Source organism: Myiozetetes cayanensis, unplaced genomic scaffold, assembly GCF_022539395.1.
Source record: "Myiozetetes cayanensis isolate MyiCay16 unplaced genomic scaffold, myiCay2020 scf2-11, whole genome shotgun sequence".
In the NCBI taxonomy this organism is placed as follows: Eukaryota; Metazoa; Chordata; class Aves; order Passeriformes; family Tyrannidae; genus Myiozetetes; species Myiozetetes cayanensis.
Genome location: NW_026087411.1, coordinates 10012612 through 10036622, shown reverse-complemented (window position 1 = coordinate 10036622; position 24011 = coordinate 10012612). Strand labels below are relative to the sequence as shown.

Below are 24011 nucleotides of genomic sequence, written 5' to 3'. Positions count from 1 at the left end.
CCAAATTAGGTACGCTCTGAATGAATATTTTAATTAATCCATGATAAATCAGCCAGGCTCTTTCCTGGAACAGAGCTACCGTTTCCCTCCTCGGCAGCAGTGGGATGTGTTCACTCTGCTCTGTGAGTGTAGGTGCTCAGGCTTTTGTTTATTTTTAATTTCTCTCTTTTTTTAACCTGTCCCTCAAATGATCAGTTACAACACATGCCCTCATCCATGGATTTCCTTGCGTTTGGCTGCTCTTACTTAGGCGGGAGGAGGGGGGAGAGGGGGGGAATAACCAGATTAACACACCCAGACCCCCGGCAGGACATTCTGACACATAAAAAGAGGGGAGAAGGAGGAAGAATTCACACATAAAAATAGAAGCCCACGTAGATTGGCCATATATGGAGTACCGGGGACTTCAGAGGGATACCCTCTTCGGACCACCCCTTGGCGGAGGGAATCGCTGCTGCGGGAGTCGCTGCCCTCTCCCCCCTCCCCGGCCCAGCGGCCGCGCTCAGCCCCCTGCCCCGACCCCTTCGGCGGGGAGGCGGCGGCGGGAGGCGGCGGGGCCGGCGGAGCGCGGAGCGGTGCGGCGGCGATGACTCAAGCGCGCCCGGCCCGCTCTGCCCCCTCCCGCTCCCCCCGCCGGGGACGGCTATTAAAAGCTGCTGACGTAGGAGCGGACGGCCATCTTTGATGAGGGCACGGCTCCCGCTCCATTGAAGAAGGAGCCCCGCGGAGGTCAGCAGCGCCTGTCCTTGCCTCCCGGCCAGCGGCCGCACCGACCCGCCGACCCCGCCGCGCCGCGCTCCCATCGGCACAGGTAAAGGGGGCACACCACCGCGGGCATCCAGGGGATGAACGGGGGGGGCATCAACGAAAATGAAACGGGAAAAAAAAGGATATGTTTAAAGAGGGACCCGTTCGGCTGTTTTTGTTTCCAGCCTCCGGGCTGCTGCGGGCACGGAGGAAGGCAGGGAGAGGGGGGTAATTTCGCCGCCAGCCTCATCGCCGGCTGCAGGCAGCCGGGCTGTGCCTCTCGGCCGTACGGGCGGCAGGAGGCCGGCGGGGAAGGGAAGGTCGGAGGAGAAGGGGAACCAGCGCCATTCCCAGCTCGGAGCGGGAAGAAGGGTGTGCGGACGCTCTGCGCTGCAGGGCCGGACCGGGCTGTGCCACCCGGGGCACTGCAGCGCCCGCACCGCGTCGGGGCTGCGGCGGCGCTTCAGCACCGCGGACAGCGCCGGGGCCGCGCCGGGACCGGGGGGGATATCCGTGTGTGTGTGTTTGTGTGTGTGTCTGTATATATATATGTGTGTGTGCTTGTGTGTTTCTGCCTGTGTGTGTGTGCCTGTGTGTGTGTGTGTATGTATATATCTCTATATATAAATATATAAAAATATTTATATATATACACATATATGTGTGTGTTCAGCACCGCGGAGAGCGGCGCGGGAGCCGCGGCGGAGCCCCCCCGGCGGCCGCGGGGGCGGCCGTGCTGCAGCGCCCTGCGGCTCCGCGCCCCCCGCCCCGGGGCTACCCCCCCGGACAGACCCCGCCGCGCCGCACGGGATTGGGAAGCGATTCCCGACTCGCTCATTCCAGGACAGGACCGCGGGCAGGAGCAGTTGTGGTTGTGCAGCGAACTGGGCGAAGAGGGGGGAAATAAAATTAAAAAAGAATAACAATGATAAAAAACGGCAAATAGCTTTAGTTCCTGAAATTAATGGGCGCTTGGCACTTCGGCCCCTCTGCCCGGCGAGGTGTTTGTGTAAGGGAACCGGGGGGTTACGTAACCCGCAGCCCGCGGGGTCCCTCCGGGGCCGGGCAGTGCCCGCGGGGATCACCGGCCGCCCCCCGGGGCTTCCCCGCGCCCGCGGCGGCTCCGCGCTCCGGCCCCTCCGCGCCCTGCCCTTGGCGCCGCTGCCCCTCGGGCTCCTCGGGCACCCGGTGCCGCGGGCTCCGGTGCCCCTGTGCGGTGGGGCGAGAGGGGGCTGAGCTCCGTCCCGGCCTCCCCTCCCCGCTCTCCGCGCTGCGGAGCGGTGCGGAGCCGCCGCCTTATGTAACGCGGGCTGCCCCGTCACGGCTCCTGGCCCCGCTCCCCCGGCGATGTTCCCTCCGCCCGTCCTTCCCGCTCCCCGGCACCGCAGCCTCCCCGAACCCCTCGGTGCGGCGAAGTTGGTAACTTCGCTGCTTTTTCTGCGGGGCGAATAAACAAGGGGAGAAAAGGGGGATTGGGCTGCGTGTCCAGACACTGCGCTGCGTAGCTGCGTCAAAGCGGGGCCGCGGGATCTGCCAGATTTACGTGCTTGGCTTGAATAATTGCTGCTGGTTTCGTTCCCAGCTGAAAAGCGGGGGCTGAGGGGGGGCTGGTCTGCGGTGCAGCCCGGGGGTGGCGGAGCAGCCCCACAACCCGTACCCGTCTGCTGCCAGCCCCGGCCGCAGCATCCGCAAGGACATGCCCGTCCCACATCCCCCACCTCTTGTCCCAGCTCTGGGCATGGAGCTGCTCCCGCACCGACCACAGCAGCATGAGAATGGTGTGGGGCAGCCACCCCTGTAGGTGGCAAGGGAAGGGATGGAGCCATATGGGAATTGAGTGCTCCGAGGGATTGTAGCTATGGGGAAGTGACTGTCTCCTAGGCCCCCATCTCCCTGCATGTCCCTGCATCATGGGCAGGGACTCCAGTCCAGGGAAAAGCAGCAGTGGTTTTCCATTGCTGCTGCGTAGCGCAGAAGGGGTCAGCCAGGAGGTGACCACTAAAGAGTTTGATCCCTCGGATGAGTGCCAAAAAGATAACAGAGTTGACCAAACCAAAGGTGCAGGCAGGCCCGATTTGCAAAAGCAAAAGCTTGAGGCTGCCTCCGAAGTCAGGAGGAGTTGCAGAAACTCACCACGTTATGAAACAAAATGCAGCTAAATAGCAACCCCCAAATAAATGCAGCTTAAGTTTCTTTCCAAATCTAACTAGAAAATCACAGTGGCATTTCCAAGAGCCCTCGGGACCAGGCTCTGTGTCCACTGAACTCATGGGGGCAGTGAAAGAAAGAACAGCAGAATCCAGCCAGTACTGAACCCTAAAAACACACCTAATGAGACGCAGCTCCAATGTGCAGATTTATTGCACTGGAGGTGGGAGCTGCTTTTCAGGTCAAGGGATGCTCCCTATGCTTTAGGTATGGCAACAAATAGCAAGATTGAAGTGCTAAGGCAAATAAAAGCACTGTCTGTACCTAATGCTTGTGCTGCTTTAACTGAGAGAGGTAACAAACCAAAATACTTTCCTGTCAGCGTGAACAACTTCAGCGATTTTTATGTCTGTGTGTCACAAGGCTACAGCTGCTGCATTTGTAGCAACCCTTGGGGAAAAATGGAAAGGATATGGCACAGTGTAGGGCACACTCTTTTTAATGATTTCTCCTCTCAGGAATGAAGGGAAGAAGCTGTTTTACCTTTGCTTTGGCTCACTGTCACACAACTACTCTTTTTCTTGTAATTTTTTTCTCAAATCTCTGTCATAACTCTTTATAACATAAGGACGGTACTTTTATCTGCAGATATTTATACACACACACACACACACTCATTTCAGAGCTTTCTGGGGTTCTAAGCTGGGTACAGCCACAATAAACGCAGACTGACTTCGCAACTTGCACTGGGCAGAGTGCATTTTTCTGTCTGTGGAGTTTCATGCCCTGCTACCAATGCAGTCACCTCTGGGCTGGGCCAGTGCCAGGCAAGCTGTAACAAGAGACTTGTTCAGCTGTTTTAGAGCATCCAGCAGAGACAAGAATAATGCTTTGCTTGAGAGCTGCAGCAGGATGCAGATCTTGGACAGATCAGGATTACCTCTAGGAAGCTGGACTTTGGAGCGGGCACTAGGGCTCATATATCTGCTCCTGGGAGTGCTGGATATAGTTTGTTGAGGCCATAAGTTGTCAAAGAATAGTTTATTTCTTTCTAGCTCATTATTTTTGAGCCTTCAGTGGTATCTTTAACTCTGGCTTTCTTGCCTACTGACCTTGCAGATTTAGCTTGCTGCATCATTATTGCAAACAGCAGTTCTCCAAAACACACAAGTGATATTCCTAGTTCTTGTCTGTCACCCCCTTGTTACTCCCTCCACAAATGCTTAGATACACACACTCCCACCAGCCAAATCTGCCTCTCATCAGATCACAGTTTTCAATACGCTGTCCCACATCCCACTAAATTTTCTAGGACTTTCCTTTCCACTAAGCACAAAGACAAGTCAACTTCATAGGCTCAAAATATCTCCTCCTGCTTTGTGATGGCCCCACAGCTGACACTGTGAGACTCAGAAGTGGAATTGAATGGCCTAGGGGAACTGTTTGAACTACTTGCCCTGTTATTTTAGAGGGAAATTTAGCTTTGCCTTTATATCTTTCATTTTGCTCACTTGCTATTTCCTCATCTTCGTGCTGAGCTACAGTCCTCTTTTGATTCCTGCTAAAGACCACCAGGATGAAAGGCACACAAACTCAGGCATTAGGACCCTGATGATTGTCGACTTCTGATTTTGATTATTCCAAGGAGTCTAATCCAAAGTCAGCTGAAATCAAGGAAAATACTTCCCTGCATATCATTTTGTGGGACTTGCAACTGGATGTTGAGGAGTTCAGGTTTTTCAGAGGGAAGCAAGTGCTGTGTACATGTCCCCTCTGAAATATGCTGGCACTCAGTAGTTCTAAAGAGAATGCAATCATTGCATTATAACCTTTTTATTTTCTTTCTTTCTTTTTCTTTTAATAATGAGAGATATGGTATCTTATCTCCCTCACCGGGAAAGGCTGAATTCTACTGCAAGCACTGGGAGGAGAAGAAGGAAATACCAAGTAATTAATCATGGCTGTTCCTGCCCTTTGAAAGCTGAAAGTTATTGCTGACCAATCTATGCTCTATTTCGCTATTGAATAGATTTTTAATTTATTTTTTTTAGAGCTAACAATACTCTATTTCCTTTTTTTTTTTTTTTAAATGGGATTTAACTTAATATTGGGCCCCATTGTTAATTAGTGTGATTAGCATAACTGAGTGCTGTGCTATAGACAGGCAGATAAGCTCCAGAGCTGGGACTCTCCATTCATGTTTTAAACCCGAAATGGATGTATTTGCTGAAGGAGCAGCTCTTCTAAAAATAGAAGTCACTTGAAATGCCACCACCCCTTCCCCCCCAAAACCCTATTTTTCCCCAGCCCGGTTCCGCTGTCAGAGTTCCTCAGAGCTGAGGTTCACACAGTCACTCTGCCTCCCCGGTGGTGACACTGAGCAGCGATGAGGCAGCAGAGGAGGAATCCTGCACGCTGTGCCTCTATTTCAGGTTGGGTTCTGCTGCACTCTGCTGGTACATAACACCGGCAGAACTTTTTCTGTGGTGTAAAACCCAGGACACGGCTGAGTTTTTCCCTCAGTGCAGAAAAAGTCAGAGGTTCCCAGCAGTAGGCATCTGTTTTCCTTTCAAGCTGAGAAGTCGTGTGAGGTTTTCCTGCATTCCAATAAATACACAGGAAAATGATGCTTCTTCCATCAAGTGTTTAAGGCAACATTCCTAATGTTTGAGACATAGATTAGAAGCATAAAAGAAAGCAAAGCCGAGTTTCACTGTACCATGTTTCTAAAAGAGAAAGAGGGGAACTGCTTTTATATGTTTTCACTATAATTATAGCTTTCTTTGTGCTTTTGATAGAACAAAGTTATTGTGCCAGAGTTTACTGGTAGAATCCATGAGCAAAATGATAGTTATCATAGCCTGTGTCAGTGCTAACAGCTCAAATTTATATCCTAGATATTACAAGAGGATGCCTCATGGAGGTGACTTTGGAAATGAATGCAAGATTTGCTATTTTTTACTCCAAACCTGCCCATTATCAGCGAGGTGCACATACAAGGCACTGCAGAGTGCTTGGTAGGGCACGTTTGTAATTTTACATTGATCACTTCCATCTCCCACATCTTCTCAGTAGCGTTCCCTGTCTGAAAATGCCAGGCAGCAAATCTCCAAAGGCTTTCACAGTCACTAGCCTGTCAAACACACCAGAAGACTGAAGTGAAGAGGATCTAAAGGCTCTGATCACTTCACAGCTCTGCTGTTTGTCATGATATATTTATTTGTTATATTTACTCTCCACTCGAAGGAGAGGAATTCTGATTCTGAATTGCAATACAGTAGTAGCAGAAGTAGTAATTTTGTTTTTCCTGTTGTATAAACCAGTTATTTGGAGGATATGCCAACGTTTCCTTTGGTTCTTTTTACCTCTCATGGAAATTATAGTTCCCAGTGGAACTGTGCAGATGCCAGTTCCTTGATCTGCCTTACAGAGGTAAATATATTTCCTCCAGCTACTCTAAAAATTTCATGAAACAAAAGTATACCTCAATAGAGCTGATCTGTCAAAATAGTGTTACCATTCATTGATTCCTTTTTTAAGCAGGAACAGAAGCCTTCCATGCATATTTAAGCATCTTTTAAAATAAAAAGGTCCTAAAATTAGCTTCACCATGCTTTAGATGCAAATGGAAGTTTTCTTTCTCCTCCCCGCTGTAGTATTTTTTGGTTCAGTCTGGTCCTCATTCACATCCTGAGGCACCTCACCATTCACCCCAGAGGGATTTAGCCAGGCTTGCATTCCTGCAGGCACCAGGGAATTGCTGGTTCATTCAGCCCGGCGCTGCTCCCGCCTGGAGCCTCTGCACCATCCGTGCCCACGTGGACACAAACCCCACCCCGAGCTCAGCGCTGACCCCGTCAGCCACCGACATCGTTAGGAGAGAAATTTCTGTTCTCTGTTTATTAGGCACAGACATCTCTTAGGAATAATTTGTTCTCACAGAGAATGGTAAAAGGCTCTTGCAATTTATTGAACTGGAGAAGTTCAGTAACATCTGAACCTCAGATATTGTGGGTTAGTGATTAAAACACTGGGGCTGCACCCAGAATATCTGGATTCACGTGCAAGTCTCACACATTACATAAATTTAACCTTTGTCCAGTGCCTCAACTACCTCCATCCACAGAAGAAAAAAATTATATTAAAACAACTTCTAGTTTGCATTCCTCAGCTTCAGATGTAGGATAAGTACCTTTGGAAAGATATTTTTACTTCTGTTAGGGCATAGTGTTTTCCACTTCCTGGGGCTGCTGATGTAAGGATTAATACCCCTAAAATGCAACATCCTCCTAACAAAGGTGGTTATCATTTACTTATCAATTGAGGGGGTGCTACATATGATTATTCCCTTCAGGGAATAATAAGTTAGTAACAGGCTTGGCTGGAAGGTGCCATATAAACCCAGATTTTTTGTATTACATTCATGATAATAATGGAAGAAAGCGATCTCAGACCAGAAGGTAGATGCAACATCCTCACTTTTGATCATGCCTAACACAAGACCAGGAGTTTGCCAGAGCTGTGCTTTTTACCAGAGCTGCATTGGGGCTGCGGGGGAGGGTGGGATTGAGTTCTCTCCCTTCAGCAGCACCGGTTCCAAACTGCTAACGCAGCAGCTGAATACACAGCCAGGGTACATTTGGTGAGCATTTGAGCATTTCAGCCAAACGTTTGCTTTTCTGGAGAGCATTCATGTGAGTGACACTCAGGTGTGTGAAAAGGCCTCAAGAAACAAAGTACAGGATGGGAACCCAATTAAATTCGCTGCCTGACTTCAAACAGCCGTAGAAGCGTTTGTGTTAATTGCTCAGTACTGGTGGCCTGGCCTTTTGGAGGATTTCCTACAGGTTTTTTGCCATTGAAAACATGTTCTTGGGATATGCAACTCCTGAAATTACATGTCTTCTGTCGTACCAACGGCAGGAGCGAGGGGCAGGAAGGCCAACAGCAGCACAGGGTTTTAAGATGGCGCTCAGTGAATGCACGGAGGGGATTATGTGACGTAGCTGTTGGTGGTCACAGGAGACTAGACCTGAGAAGTCTCTTCAAGTCTGGTTTTCCTAAGAGGTTTTCTTATTTAGCAAGAGAAAAGAGAGGAGGGGGAAAAAAAAAAAGGCCTGGATGGTTCTTTGCCGTGGCAGAGGCCTGTCGGTTTAGTTCATTTTAGAGACGAGCACGTCAAGAGACAGTGGAAAAAACCCTCGAGGCGCCAGGAGTGCACTAAGTGGAATTGAAAATGCTCTAGACCGCCTTTGTAACGCAACAGTAGGGCCATCTGCAGGCTTTAGGTTTTCAATATTAGCAAAGGGGTTTTATTATTTTAAATCGTTGTGTCGCCTAGTTCCCTTTTTCTTAATTAACTGCTCGAAATAGTACAAAACGGCTGCTCCTGAAGCAAATTTCAGGCTCTGAAAACCGTTTTGTAAGCCCGGTAAACAAGAACAGGTGTGCACTTCTAACAGGCTGACAAAAAAGAACACCTGAGAGCTGCAGACGTCACAAAAAAGGTGTTATCTACTGTAGTACCCCAATTTCCAGATTAGTGCCCAGGGTACTTAAGGTTACAGTATTAAGCAGGCTGATCGATGGTAGCATGTGACAGAAGAGCAAAACATCCCTCGTCCTCTGGAGGCCTCAGTAAATGCACTGCCTTTGTGGTTCTTGGAGTTTGGGGTCTCCTCCCAGCGCTACCTCATCTTACTCAGCTCTCTGCCCTCATCGTGTTCTCCAGATGCTCTGGAGGGAAATCACCTTCTCAAGGGAGGGAGATGTGAGGAAAGATTCCTTTCAGCTCCATTCAGGACAGGGGGCTTGGTGTGCTGCTATGGCCAGACAAGGCATTACAGGGAACGGGCCACCCAGAACACAAAGGGGCAGAAGGGAAAGAGTAGGAAGACAGGAACACAGTACAGGTGGAGGTGAAGAGCTCACTCCAGCTCCTGCTCCATAAGCACCCTCAGCTGCAAGGACCCCAGAGCTTCCCTCTCCTTTGACTGGTTCACTGAGTGAGAGGCCAGAAAAGGTTACCCATCTGTGACCTGAACACCCTATAAGACAGAACATCCCACAGGCTACTGGGCTTCTCCATATTAACTGCTTCTCCAGCAGCGCAATTATCCAGTTTTGATTTCAAAAATTGCCCACAGTGAAGAATGTGACAATATATGGCTTTTAATTGAACAGTGAAATCCAATAAATTCTTTATTGTGGATGCAACCATTTATCTGCAAAGTTATTAAACTGCTACTTAGATTGATGAGCAGTTCTCCTGCTGCCATACTGTGATTCTCCCATGGTTACTCCTATTCCTTTCTGGAGTAACATTTGTTTTCCTCTTTAGAGTTTGTATTCTTAAGTGCCCCATTCTTTCCCAATCAGGATCCCATTATATGTCTTTCTTTCCTTGCCCCCAGAAAGCCTTTACTTGCACATAGAAGAGTACTCACAAAACTTCTGAAAGATTCCCCAGCCTGGCAGGTGAAGAGATAAGACCCTGATCCAATGGCCAGGACACACTCCATGATGCTGGAGATCAGATGTTCAAGCACAGAATGTGAGACTCCAGAGCTGTTTACAGATTTCAGTTTCTTTACCCTCTGTTTGGGGTCTAGTCTGTTTTTGTGGTGACATTTCCAAGCAATGTGTTGTATATACACTCAGTTGTTCTCCAGACAAAGAGCTCTTCCATTCATGCTTGCAGCCAGAATCTATTTCTCAAAACAATGAGCTGCCTGTAGTAGAGAAGTCAGAGACCTTTCAAAACTTTAACCAGGCTTTCCACTATTGGAAAACATGGTAGGCCAAATCCTGAGCTTAGAAGAGTTACTTTTATCTTAACCAAAAAAGTGATCCACTGAACCAGTAAAGCTGAAGAAGGGGAGAGGAGGATAAAAATGAGAATAAAACAACTAGGGAAATGGAAAAAACCCCACAAACCCAAACACACAAAAAAAGACAAACCCCAGCAGACTAAAATAAGAGAAAGGACAGGATGGACTTTCTGATTAATTCTCTTTCTTGCTGTTCTTTGCGTATCAGCACACCAATGACTTCCATCAAGAGACTTACATCAGTACTCAGGTTTTTGATAGAGACATTGTAAAGGTGCCTTGAAGTGTTAGGTTATAAAACAGTCTCGCTCCTGGTGTCCAGTCAGCATCCCTTTAGCAGCCACAGCCTTCTGTTCCATCTTTGCATTTCACAAGGCAGAGGGGGTGCAGAGGTGCCCCCTCACTGCCAGTCTCAGCCTTACAGACACACACAGACACCAGGATGGCATTATTTGGGACAACTGTCCCCCTGCAGTGTCTCAGAGACAAATAGCTGAGCAAAAGGATAACAACTGCTGTCCACTCACTGCGGTATTTGAGACGTGCACTTGCTCTGCAGCACTTCCATTGAAAATAAAAGCCAAGCAGTGTTTGTGATATCACAAGGCAAAGCCCAGACTTCTTTCTTTTTCTTTTTTTTTTTTCTTTTTGCTAGAAAGCCTGAAAAAGGCACTCTTTTCAAGCGTGTTAGAAATAGAAGGCTGTTTTAGGAGAGACGTGAAGTTATCAGTGCAAATTAATAGCGCCAGATGGGGGGTTAAATTACTGCCTCACAGCTGAAGACATGAGAGTGAATGAAAGCGGTAGACTATAAAAAGGGCATCATCAGAAGTGATGAGATCCCACTGCGAGGTGGGATTTGTGAATGCCGTGCTCGTGCTTGTAAGCAGTTGCTCAGATGAATGGTTTCATGGGCTGGAGCGAGGGAGAGAAAGGAACAAAGTCATCCTGAAGATCATGTCTCCCAGTTTACTGCTTTGTTTGGGACGAGCTGTCCAGCAGGACAAGCTACAATTGAATATTGTGGAGCTTGGTGTCCTGAGCTGGCACACGGGGCAGGGGAGCTTGGCCGAGCAGTCAGAGAAATGTGGCTGTGGACTGGTTTGCATGGCAAGGTTTTGGGGGGATATTGGGGTGGCTTCTGTGAGAAGCTGCCAGAAGCTTCCCTGGGTTCAATAGAGTCAGTGCCAGCTGGCTCCAAAATGGACCCAAGAGTGACAGTGGCAGGGCCTCTGGGATAACAGGTTTAAGAAGAGGGAAAAACCTCTGTGCAACAGCAACTGCAGCTGGAGAGAGGAGTGAGAATATGTGAGAAGAACAGCTCTGCAGAAACCAAGGCCAGTGAAGAAGGAGTGGGAGGAGGTGTTCCAGGTGCAGGAACAGAGGTTCCCCCATAGCCTGTGGTGCAGACCATGGGGAAGCAGGATGTTCCCCTTCGGCCCATGCAGGTCCCTGGGGGAGGAGAGATCCACCTGCAGCCCGTGGAGGACCCCACGCTGGAGCAGGTGGATGCCCAAGGGAGGCTGTGACTCTGTGGGAAGCCTGTGCTGGAGCAGGCTCTTGGCAGGAGCTGTGCACTCATGGAAAGAGGAGTCCATGCTGGAGCAGGCTTGCTGGCAGGACTTGTGATCCCGTGGGGGAGCTGCACTGGAGCAGCCTGTTCCTGAAGGACTGACCCTGTGGAAAAGGACCCACTCTGGAGCAGCCTGTTCTAAAGGACTGACCCCATGCTGGAGCAGTTCCTGAATAACTGCAGCCTGTAGGAAGGAGCCAGTTGGAGAATTTAATGGAAGACTGTCTCCCATGAGAGGGATCCCACACTGGAGCAAGGGAGGAGTGTGAGGATTCTCCCGCTAAGGAGGAAGGAGCCACAGTCCACATGTGATAAAATGACCACAGCTCTCATTCCCTGTCCCTCTGCACTGCTGGGGAAGGAGGTAGAGGATGGGAAGTACAGCTGAGCCCAGGCAAGAGGGAGGGGTAGGAGGAAGGTGTTTTAAGATTTGGTTTTATTTATCATTATCCTACTCTGATTTGATTGGTAATAAATTCAATAACTTTCCCCATGCTGGGTCTGTTTTGCCCGTGACAGTAATTCCTGTGTGATCTCCCTGTCCTTATCTCAACCCACAAGCATTTTGTTGTATTTTCTCTCCCCTGTCCAGCTGAGGAGGGGAGTGACAGAGTGGCTTTGGTGTCCCCACAGGCTGTTGAGCTGGGATAGCACTATCTGAGTCAGCTTCCAGAGCTACAGGGAGCTTTGTCAGGAAAACTCCAGGGTTTTAAGGGTGTTGTTACTGAAAAAGGGGCAGTTCTTACACTAAGAAAACAATTCTTTAATATAGGTCTTTCCCAAATCTTTTCAGTGGAAGAGGAAGGTTGATTTGGTCATAATTAAGCACTTTTGCCAAGAAGCCCATTCAAGAAAAAAATGTCTTGAGGACAAACACTTGAATAACACAGAGCTGGGTTACAAGGAGGACATGCTGTAGAGCTGCTCCTCCTTTCCAAGGGAAGTGCAAGTGGAGCAAACAGTGCAGAACAGAGGCTCAGGAAGCACCAAATGCCATTCTTCTCATGCCCTAAGAAAACAGGGCTGCAACTGTGGCCTTGGCATGACACAGCCAACAGCACAGCCTCTCGCTGAATCTCAGGGTTAACAGTGATTTAATTCTCACTGAGAAACTCGGCAGAAAGTCACATATAGACAACCATACTGTGGATTATACAAGGCACTGAATCATTTCTTGAAGTCCAAAACAGAGGCAAGGCAGAGAAAAGTGGCTCATCAGCACCTCAGCAGTCACGTGGCTGAGATCCTCTCAAGGTATGACGCAGTTCAAGAAGCAAGAGAATAATTTGCAGCAAACCAATTATATAGTGAAATCCCCGTCACTTCTCCGTGTTCTGGGAATGCTCACCACAAATTTCGATTTTTCTCGGTTTCATCAGAAATTATTTGATGAATCTTTTCTCAGAAAATAATTTCTAGATCTCCAGGCTGCTCAGTGCTCATATTCAAGGCTTGACCTCACCTGCATTCCTTCCATTTTGTACCCAGGGCTTCCTGCTCCCTAACTGAGTGTGCAAGGGCTGCAGATGAATATTCTGAACGAACTGTTTCAAAAGGGATGTTTTGGCAGGCATTTGTTCCAAGTAATTTTGCCCACAGGCTTCTTGACATGAATCTGAACAGAGGCACATGAAATGATACTGTTTTGAGGCAGTTAAAAATGCAGAATTGCAGCTGGATATACGTTGTTCCCGTTTCCTCAGCTGAGTCGTCACGTTCCCCTCTGCAGAAAGAGCGACTGTCACAGCAACAGTCGCAAGAGATGCAGCCTGCAGAGAATCACAGGGAGGAAAAAAGAATATCTGGGACAGTGATTTAGCTTGTCTGGATTACAACATTCCTCCTCCATGCTTTAGCGTTGTTAAAAGTCATCCTGAAGGAAGATGACAGGCTGTTCAGGCCTGCCATGAGTAACACAGGGGAACAAATAGCTCCTTCGGGAAGGCTGATATGGTATTATACGTGAAAAATCCTGAGCAAGTTCCTGGGAGTGCTGGAACAAGAACATTCGACCTGAATTTTAGAAAGCCCCTTTCTGTGCTGTCATATGATGGAATAGGGGGAAGAGCCAAACTGGCTTTGAATCAGTGAGGTGTAAAAAGTTTTTGGTGGTTGGGTGACAGGCTCATTTTCACCTACTCATGGTCACTCTGAGAAGGGACATAGCAAACATGATGCAGGGGATGAAAAAAAAAATACTCCATCTCAAGCCAGGAGTGGATTGTTTTGAGCTGAGTCAGAGATGTGACCATTTAAAGAATTTTAACAGGGCTGCCAGGACCTGTCTCTCTTCAAAGGAAGAGAAGACAAATGCGTGTGGACTCGTGGGGGTCAGCAGCAATCTGGCGTTATTTGAGCAAATGAAACCCACTGCAGGACTGCCAAATACAGATGGACCAAAGGGGGCTGTCCAGATGTAACTGCAGATGTCAGAGGAAATTAAGCTGCTCAGTTGTGCTTGTGATTCAAGAAGTTCCATTTCTAGGTCAGATGACAGCTTAGTTGGCCATTAAAGCAAACATCTCTGACTCCCCTTGAAGTTTTCTGCCTAGAACTCATAAAAAAGCAAAGGACAAGTGCCATTTTTATGGGAAGCACATTGTAAAGCCATGTGAAGGATTACACTTATGGAGGTAAACAATGAACTAAGGAAGCAGGTTCTTAAAGCAGGAGGTTCTTTAGTACTCAATAAAAAAAGATAAATTGAAATAAATATTTCTTTCACTGGGAAAGCCAATATTGCCAGTTTTTCATGTGTGAAAATGTAAATACAGTTATTGTTGTTTGTGATTAATTAGATTTTTGAGTAAACTACCAGTAAAGTTTATTCATCTATGCTGTCGTCGTGTCCTGTTGAATGATATCCTGGTATAGTTGTGAAATATGGGTCAATGAGGGATGAAGTGTTTGTTTAATAAATCACTCTGGAGAAGAATGTAGAAATATTTTTAATCAATGCTGTTGAAATTAATTTCTTTCAAAATTCAATCACCTCACTCTGTATAAATATCTCCGTTACTGCTTAAACTACTTAGTATTTCTCACAGGAGGACATGTCAATTATGTGGTAAAACCTGAAAGCTCAGAATGGAAAATATCGGGGGACATTCAGTATTTTAGATGAGAAATGTTATCCATTTTTTACCTATTCCAATGCCTGAGAGAACAGCACTTCCCTCCAGAAGTAACATAACCTGTGGCATCTGTTTTAGTAGGTGGCTGACTACAGGTTGTACAGAATGTGTGACAGTGTAGTCAGATCCCCAGACAATAAAAACAGACCTTTGATTTGCTGGAGGAAAGGAAAGGAATCGTTTTTGTCAAAGCTTTGAAAAGGATAAGAGGAATTTTTAGAAATAAATACGTGCACCTTTTTGTCGTCATATTCTGCAAAGCTCCCATTTACGTAAGAAATGAAGAGTTTTAATCTTCTTAGTAAGCTTTTTGATCATTAGTTGGTTAGTTTATAAAATCAGTATATTGCACATTTGGAATGAAATGGGGAACTTTTTATTGTCTCTTTGCTTACGTGTGTCAGTCTCTGTGTCTGGCCCGAGTTTAGTTCAGCTCCTGCCAAAGAGTCTCCGCTGATGAATGACATTTGTTCTATTGTTTAGCCCCAACCCCCTAACTCACTTAGACTGATTATAGACTCCAGAGCCAAGAAACACTGACATACAATCAGAACTGGAGGGAGAAGGGGACAAAGTTTTTTTGTTTGTGCTCTGGAGATGGTAAAAAAGCCTTTCCAGCCTCAGACAGAAAGGTAGTGGAAGTGGGAAATGTTTACATCTCATTTTTGGATGAGATGAAGAAGATGAAGACTAATTTGGGCTTCTCATGGCTCAGCCATTTCTGGAGATGATGCATCAGATGTCTGGGATAATATGGAAGCTTGGTTGTCAGCCTCTAATGCAGGTTCCTGTCTCTTCTGGAAGTGGCATTAAAAGAAATATATGGCCTTGAAATGTCTATTGTTTGGAATAGCAGGCGCTCTTTTAAAACAATAAATGGCTGGAGAAATCATATTTTAATGGTGTTGTCCTACTGAATTCTGTACTTATATCACAGCATACACATGCCGTGGATCCCTTATGGTACCTTCTGGACACCTCCTCGTGTCTTAGGCTCCTCAAAATTGCTCAGAACAGCTGGAAAAGCTTAACATGGTTCTCCTTTCCCTGGCTTTCCCCACACTCTGTGGCTCTTCTGCTCGTGGTCCTCAGTGTCCCTGGTCTGAGCTACCTGTCAGTCTGGGGAGATTGCCAAGGCATCTGCTGGGAGGTGATTTTGGGAACACCTGAAAGGTTCATATTCTGTGACTGCCTTTGGACTGATCGTGTTTGGAGATGGCCCCGACCCTGGGAGTGGGTAACCCTGAGGGGCAGGGGACAGCTTTCCCCCTCATCCCTGGGTCTCTGCGAGCACTGGTTCATGCCATGAACCTCTGGGGCTTTGCCCACACCTTTTAGTGTGTGACTGACACGACTCCTTGGTGGTTACAGTCCTCATGTCCAAAAAAGCTGAGGCAGTGAGTCCCAGGGGTCAAACCTCTCCTCCAAAGGCAGGGGGAAGGGGAGAGTGCACTGAACAACTCATCAAGTTTCCTTTTAAATGAGGATAAGCGACACAACACTGGTTTTGGATTTTTGAGGTTGGTAACTTCTTGGGCTTGAGATCCTCTCTGTTCTCAATTTTAGGAGGCTGTTCTGACAGGCCACCTTCACATCTCGCCACCTCTGCTAACCAAGGGAAAGTGTTAATCAGCAGTGGAAGGAAGGAGCCTTCTCAGCAGCCCAAACGTGGCACGTGCCTTACCTAGTCAAGCTTGGCTGCCTCGGTGACATTAATTTGCTCCTGACCTAACGCTCCCAGCACTGCAGTTCAACGTGTTTATTAATTCTAGGAACGAGCTTTCATGTGAATTTTATTGTTGCACCGAGGCACAACGAGGTGAAGATATGTGGGTCCTATTCCATTTTCCATCTCTGTGCCATAAAACGTAGCATTTATGGTGCCTGTATTATTTGTGAGCTTGTGTTAGTGCTTAGCCTAAGGTCTGTTGAAATGTCCTGGAAATAAAATAGCCTCATTAAGCTTTGGGGTAGAGTTTTTAATTCTTGTTCTTGTTTTAAGTCAGAGGAGGTTTGAAGCAGCAAGGCTTGACAAAGAACTAGGATTCTTATGTCATGGAAAGCTTGGCTCAGACACATTAAAAAAAAAAAGGGGGGAGAAATTTCCCAGTGGATGATCACTCGTGACATTAATCGACTTCTAACTGAGGACTGATGGTTGGTGTATTGTTTTTCATCTCAGGGAATTTTATACATTCCTCAGAAGAAGATGGCACAGGTTATCATGGAGACAGGTGTCTGTCTGACTGGAATCATATTGTGGGGCAGCATAGAAAGTGCCACATTTCAGTAGCAGAGAAATCTCTTTTACCAAAGGGGATATTACTTGATTCTGACAAGCAGGGCAAAGCTCTGCTTTCAAAGAACAATTGTTAAATAGGAATAAATATTGATTTTTCATTATGAGTCAATATCTGTAGCTAGACAAGGTAGTCAATATGAGCTGCTACGAAATTAGCCTTATGAGCTAAAGTTTGCTACCACTGGGTTCATAAGGAAGTTTTCATTGCTTCAGCAGAAGAGAGATTAACACCTCAGAAAAACTGTGCAGGAGTTTTCTTCTCACCTTAGTCTGACAGGGAGAAGGATTTTTATGGTGTTTCATTAAAGAGGGTAACCTCTTCCAGGCTCTTAGGCCGAGTCCTCAGAAGACACAGATTTTAAATCCTTCCCTCAATGAACCCAGCCTTAGTTTAGCTGACCCAGTCTAAGGCATTTCCCTGCTTTGCAGAAGTGAAGAGAGACCCATTGAGAGCCCTTCCTCACAAGCTGGTGTTTTTGTTCTTAAGTACAAAATTAATCTAAAATTAATTTTCCTCATTTGCCAGTTTCAGCTTCAGCTACAGTTATTTCCATATGCCAGGGCAAAGCTTTAAATCACGGTCTGTATTTTGGGGTTCCTGCAATTCAGATTGGAGCTAAATTTGCCTCACAGACTGCTGCCAGCTGGGCACTGATGATGGTTCGTGTTCATCCAGGGCCTGTCTGAAGCTTCAGACAGTGATTACCCTCAATGTCTAATGAAACCTGAGGAACTAATTAATCTTTTTCGTGACTCTGCTATTCTGCATTACTTAACCTGGATTCCAGGCAGCCTCATGGGGAGGAATGGGGAATGTAGGGGAAAAGGAAGGCGTGAAAAACTTCTGCACTTCTCCCTCCACCTGAGGCTGCCAAATCTGACCCTGCTCCATATCCACCGCTCTGGTACTGGTGCTCGGGTCTGGATCTGCAGGGCTCCCGCTCTGGATCCTGCAGCAGACTGCAAATGCAGCAGCAGCTGACAGCAAATCCCTGAGGCGAAGGGCCTCAGTGCATCAGATATTAAAGTGGATACTGCAGCACACCCTCCCTGCTTCGCTCCTGCCTGAATTTAACACCCGGGAAAGCTCCTCCTCAGCATCTTCACTGCCACCTTGGGAGCAGCGATCGCAGCAGAGTCACTGCAGAGACTGCAGTGCCCTCTGGTTTGCAGGAACCAGCAGGAGGGGTTGCAGTCAGGGAAAACCCTGGAAAAGGAGGATTTATGGGTCCTGCTGAGAGCAGTGGGAGAGGGGGGAAAGGCATCCCACTGCTGTTGGGCTGCTGTGGAGCAGAAGAATCCAGGGAGGTGCTGTAGAAAACATGAGGGCTCCTGGCAGGTTTGCTGTGATCCTTCTGAGGGCTCCTTTCTCTCTGGCAGCCACCCAGGCCCAAAGGGTAATAAACACACGAAATGGATTATTTTTCTTTAAAAATAGACCATGCCCCTCCCACGGGCTCCTTAAATAAATCTCTTGCCCCTGTTCTCTTCAGCTCAAGGTCACCTGGAAGTGCAGCTCTTTCACCAGCACATCGGTACTTCAGCCATGAGAGAGGAGAGCGGAGAGCCCGAGGGCTGAGGCCACAGATGTGCATCCCGTCTTTGTCCACTGCTCGTTGTATCTGGGCTAAGCCCCAGGAATTTTGGACAACAGTTTGGCTGTCAGTCACAGGGCTCTGAGCTTACAGGGGCTGAAGTACAGTTACAGAGCTCTCTTAAGCCATTAACTGATTTAAGTGACATAAATATTCCCCTTTTTTCCTCAACAAAGGATGTTGTTTTTTTTTTTCATTTGCTTGAACAAGGGGCATTTAGTCTATCAGATGGGTCCAGGCTCTGTGTCCTCGAGATGGGCTCTTTAGATGTGTTTTCAGAGCTTAAGAGGGTAACTTCATTTAAATCTGAGCTTTTCAATTTACCCTTGGGTGAAGTGTGAAGGCAGCAGCTGCACTACAAGATCTCTCACACCACATGGATTTTCTGCTCTGTGTGCCATTGGGGTTTTGTGAAGGAAGGAGCCATCTCCCTTTTTTTATTCCCTTATTGAAAAATAAGTGTCAGCACGGTGAATGCAGTTCAGTCTGAAATATCTGAACTGGGCAAGGTTGCTTACAGAAAACAAATTCTATATCAGACACAGAACTGTTGCCACATTATTCTTAGGTCAAGAATGAAGACTCACTGCTTCTTCAGGAATTTAAATTACATAAAATATACAAGCAAACAACGATTGCTTTAGATTTAAATTGGATTACATTCAAATGAAGTTCATGCCCCATCCTGCTGTCTTTACTTACAGCACTCGTATTTATAAATATATAGTAAAGCACGTCAATATTCTTGATTGGAACTAATTTTACTAACAAATGACTTCATTAGCAACTATTGTTCTCATCTTCATAACGTTCCCATTTCTAAAAATCCTCAAACATACATTTGCAGGATGGAGAGAAGTGAAGGGAGAGCTCTCCAAACTAAAACCAGCTGAAAAAACGGCTCTCTACTGGTGGGTCTTAAGAGGAGAGACACATTTACTGTTCCCTGACCAGCTCCAGCGAAACCCTTGGGTGCCCCATCTGCGTGGGACACCGAGCCTTGAACCCTGACTGCTTGGCCACTTGGAAGTACAAAAGCACCTTGTGGGGTAGAGTGTTTTATAAAGCCTGATCCCACAGAGCTTCACAGCATTCCAGCTCCTCACTCAGGATTGCTCAGTCCTGAGCTGTTCAGCCCCAGCTCAGTCTCACCCTGGGCTCTGCCCTGTGGTCCTTGTCATGCTGAGCTTTGTAAGCGCTGGTGCCTCTTGCTCCCAGTGTGGGTGAGTCATCCCTGCAGTGCTCCGGAGGCAGCGCTGCTGAGGGTCGCTTGTCCTTGAGACAAGCTGGGCTTCCATGCAAAAGACTGGAAAAGCAGGTTGAAACTCAGAAATCCTCTGGATTTATGCTCAGGTGAATGAACACAATGTGTGTCGTAAGAAGGTAGAGAGGGTTGGAAGGCAAATCCCGTTTTTCTGATATAAACCGATCACCGTTTTAATGTTTGGAAGAATCACGTTGGCTGTCACTATTCATCCATGCAAGGAATAATTTATTCCTTCATTTTGGCATGGGTTTTTTTATAAAGCCTCTGGTCTTAAAGACCCAAAGTCACCCTATGCAGGTTCCAGCAATGGCAGAAAAAAGTTTAAGGATTTAAATGAAAAAAAGGAACTGGAGCTTTCACTGCCAGGCAGTGAGGCAAAATCCCTCAGCCCTCAGCTGTGTAGCACATACTCAGCTCTTCAGCTTCAAATCTGGAGCTGTAGGATACTGACAGCGAGACTGTGGGAATATCCAGGCACGGTTCTGGGAAAATCCTCTATTTGCTGAATTCTGCAACCTGTTCCTGAGCAGGCTGTGATTTATTTTGCTGAGCTTATTCTCGCTGTTTCTGCTGGTGGTATGTGAATTGCCCTCGTCCCAGCTCACTGCTGTGGTTCATCGTCCAGCAGCTGAGCCAGTGGGTTGGTTTTGTTTCAACACATGCCAGAGCCCAAGAAACCTCTTGGCCATGCTGGGTGTCAACCTTCACATGTGACCCTCAATCTCTGTAGCTCCAGGTGTGCTTTTGTGCCTCAGATGGATATGAGGCCGTCTGGTTTTCTGCCCTGTTTTGGGGGTTTTTTGAGTCCTGTTTTCTCCAGTAAAAACATTCCTTTGTTACAGCACTGAATGCACCCTTTGCCATCAGCAGCAGTTGTACCTGCACAGCTCTGGGATCTGGGCATTAAATATCAGGGATTTCAGCAGGAACCCCCATTGTACCTCTGTGTTGCAGTTTGCGCATCAGCTTCCCCAGAGCCAGACTGCTGTGGCCAAGAAACAGTTAATTACTGTTTATTTTATTCATGTGATCAAATTTAATCTCTTGTTTTATTGTTCAGCAGAGCTCTGTAAATCTCCTGTGTCCCCACAGGACTCACCCAGCTCCTGTCTTTCCCAAACCTTTCCCCTGCAGATTGTATCAGCCTAGTTCAATACCTCCATGTCCCTAAACAAGAGCCACGGCAGGGAAAAGGGGAAGCTTTTGCAAAATGTTTTAAGTTATGTCCTTTCAGGGCCATTATTTGTAGGCTTGATGAGATTCAACCAATAACAACGCAGCTGTAACACTCAGGGAAGAGGCAACATTCCCACAAGGAACTGGAAAATTTTCTCCTCCCAAACACAAAAGGAAAAGGCTAGAAAGCAAACCAGCCCATCTTGCGTGTCCTTGCGGGCCTTAATTCCTTCACAAACATGTGCAAACTGAATAAAAAGAACTAGCTAAATAAAAATCCCCACGCAGAGAGAAAGATTTTGATCCTCTGTTAAAACAGTTTGAGCGGAAAGGATTTTGCAGCCTCTCTGTTAATCTGCCGATCACGTGGTTGAAAGCGATGCCCTTGAGGCACCATCCAGCCTGTTGTTGAATTGATTGGTCAACAAAAAAAGAAAGGAGGAAAAAAAAAACAGAATAGAAGTTGGGCTCTTGTATTAGGATGGCTAAATCCTCGCCTGCAAGTCTGGGTAATCTTCACTGGAGGAGCGTGCTGGGGCTTTTTTCATCAGCCTGTGAAGGCTGAAATGGGCTTCAGTAGAAAGAGGGGTTTCTAAATCAGCCTCGTGAGCCTGTAACAAATAATGAGAAGTTCTCATACCCTGCACCAGCAAAAGCCAGTGTGCATGTGTAACCTTGGCCTCTCGAGTCTGTATTACTGATTGCTGGGAAATGAGTAGCAGCCAGGAATTAGTTGTAGGTGTGAATCAGAAAGCAGCAGTGGCCTTTGAAAACGAGTGAATAAGTTTTGCATATCCACGGGGTGCTATTATGCATTCCTGTGGCTAATACAATTTGTTACTTAGCCTAGAACCGTCAGATGCTTTCATTATTTGACTTGTACAACTGTAAGTGCATTGTAACTGTACATCTTAAACAGCCCTTCCCAATTTATTGGCTTTGCTCTAAGTACCCACCAGTGACAAACAGTGGATATGACACTGGGATCTTCCCATTCCATCTCCCAGCTGTACCCAGTAAAGGGAGCAGCCAGATCCTCTCCCTTGTCTGAGCAGCATTTGCAGCACTGCAGGGTTTTGGGAATGTGTCTGGGCTGGTCATGGGTCCAGCTTCACTTCAGGCAGAAAAGCCATTTAATAGCAGCAGGATTTTTTGTTATTGTGACTCTATGATAAAGAGCCCTGAAATAATAAAATTTAGATCTGTAAAAGGTTTAGTGGTTTAAAACTGGGTTCCCTGCCCTTCTTGTTATATAAACTGCATTTAAAAAAAGGTACTCTGCTGTGTCCTTATATTAGCCTGCATTTTATGTACTCGCACGTCTATCTGTGTATCACCTCCATATAAACAGACAATGAGGGTAGGTAAAAACTAAGTAGGGACCTTTCTTATTATAACACGACCATAGCTATTCCTTTTTTTCTTGAAAGGAAGTAAGCTTTTCAAAGTTCATGAACCTTCTTCAGCTTTTAATCCTGCTTCCACAGTTCAAGTTCCCAGGAGAGAGCAGACACAAAGCAGAGGCGAGCAGAGCCAGGGGTAGGGCTGGGGCTGCCCTGGGTGTGGCAGAAAGTGAGGCCTGAGCCAAAAGCGTGGCTGGTGGTTGGCAAAATGCAGAGACCATCCCCGAGGGTAACTCTGAGCTCCCTCAGAAAGGCCAACCTTACCCATCTTCGTTTTGCTTGTCCGTTTTTAAAGCTCCTTTGCCCTAGAGAAAACCCACTGGCAGTACTGGGGAGGTGCAAGCAGACTCCTGAACTCCTTTCAGGCACATTTTGGATAGCAGTTCCCCTCAAACACTGTGAGAAAAGAGACTCAAAGACTGAAAAAACCTGCCATTCAGTGAAAAATCCCATTCTACAAATAACACCATCAGCCCAGTTTCATAAGGCTTATATTTTGTCAGCTGCTGATTTGACTCTGACGACTTAGTTAAAGAAGATTTCTGCTAAAAATATATCAACCCCATTGCTTGAAACATGGCCACGCTTTTACCAGCAGGAAGAAAGGAAAGGATGAGTATTAGAAACATAAAGAATTGCTCTGTTTACCATATACAGTGTCAACAGGGGAAAAGCTGTCTATTTACATTCCTAATGCCCTCATGATCGCAGCATATAGAGTTTTACTCCCCTATTAAGATGTTTATATGTGTTAATAGCTGCATTAATTTTCTTTCTTTCATTTCTGTTGAATTTAAGGTCCTTACTGCTGTAATGCAGCCCAGGGGCAGGGGTAGGTGGCAGAGAAATCTTGCAAATCCAAACCACGCAGAAAGAAATGAAATGTCAGCTGAGTGTGCTGACAGCCCGTAACAAACACCATCAGGGGAACGCTTTATTCCTGTCTATTGCTTTGAAATCAAAGCTATGACAACACTGACGCTGATGGGGTTAACTATGTCACTGCCACCTTTCACACTAAAATACTGAGTTATTGTTCTTTCGCCACAAAATTCTTTTCCATGTTTTCCCGTCTATCAAAATCCTCAACCGTTCCATGCTAAGCTTGCCAAAGTGCTGGTTAGACTCGTGGCTCGTCTCGCCTGGTCCTAAAAGCATCAGGACTAGCAAAGACAGGATAGCACCAATTTTTACCACACAAATGAAGAATTTCCCGTCTGTTTTAATGGCAGAGTTATTCGATGCTCCCACCAGTTCATTGTAAAAGATCACTCTCAAATTAAATAAAGTTCACAACAAAATTTCCCCTCGACTTCCAGACTTGCACAAAACGCAGCAGAAATTAGCTCTGCTTTGTGACAGGCCAATGCAAATGTAATACTCGTGGGTTTCCTTTCTATCATCCACTTAGCCTAAAAATACCTTTTTCTTCAGTTTGTGGGTTTCCTTTTCATCATCCATTTAGCCTAAAAAAAAATATCTTTCTCTAGTTTGTGAGTTTCCTTTTTATCATCCATTTAGCCTAAAAAAAAAAACTCCAAAACTTTCTCCAATTTGTGGGTTTCCTTTTCATCATCCATTTAGCCTAAAAATGTCTTTCTTCAGTTGTCACTCTGCTTTCTTGGATTGCTATAGGAAATTTGAGGATGAGCTCTACTGGTTTGCATTTTCTGCCATTGATTTGAGCTGTATGTGACACAGAGATGGGCAAGAGGGTTGGCTGTGTGATGGAGGCAGGGGCTGCACCAGGAGCTCTGGGCACTCTTGATAAGACTGTGCAGAGGGAAGAGTTTCTTTTTACAAACCCAGGAACAGCAAATGCAACAGTCCTCGTGC

The 24011-nt window shown here is 46.6% G+C and overlaps 1 protein-coding gene across 2 annotated transcripts in view; it reads left to right on the top strand.

The window, feature by feature from the left end:
* Positions 1-646: 646 nt before the first annotated feature.
* SNAP25 (synaptosome associated protein 25) overlaps positions 647-24011 on the top strand; it is a 58693-nt gene continuing 35328 nt past the window's right edge. Inside the window, exon 1 of one of the 2 annotated variants that reach the window (XM_050315016.1) lies at positions 647-811. The gene's annotated coding sequence lies outside the window, so the exon portion shown is untranslated. The remainder of the gene's footprint in view (positions 812-24011) is intronic. The other variant, XM_050315015.1, reaches the window with a different exon arrangement.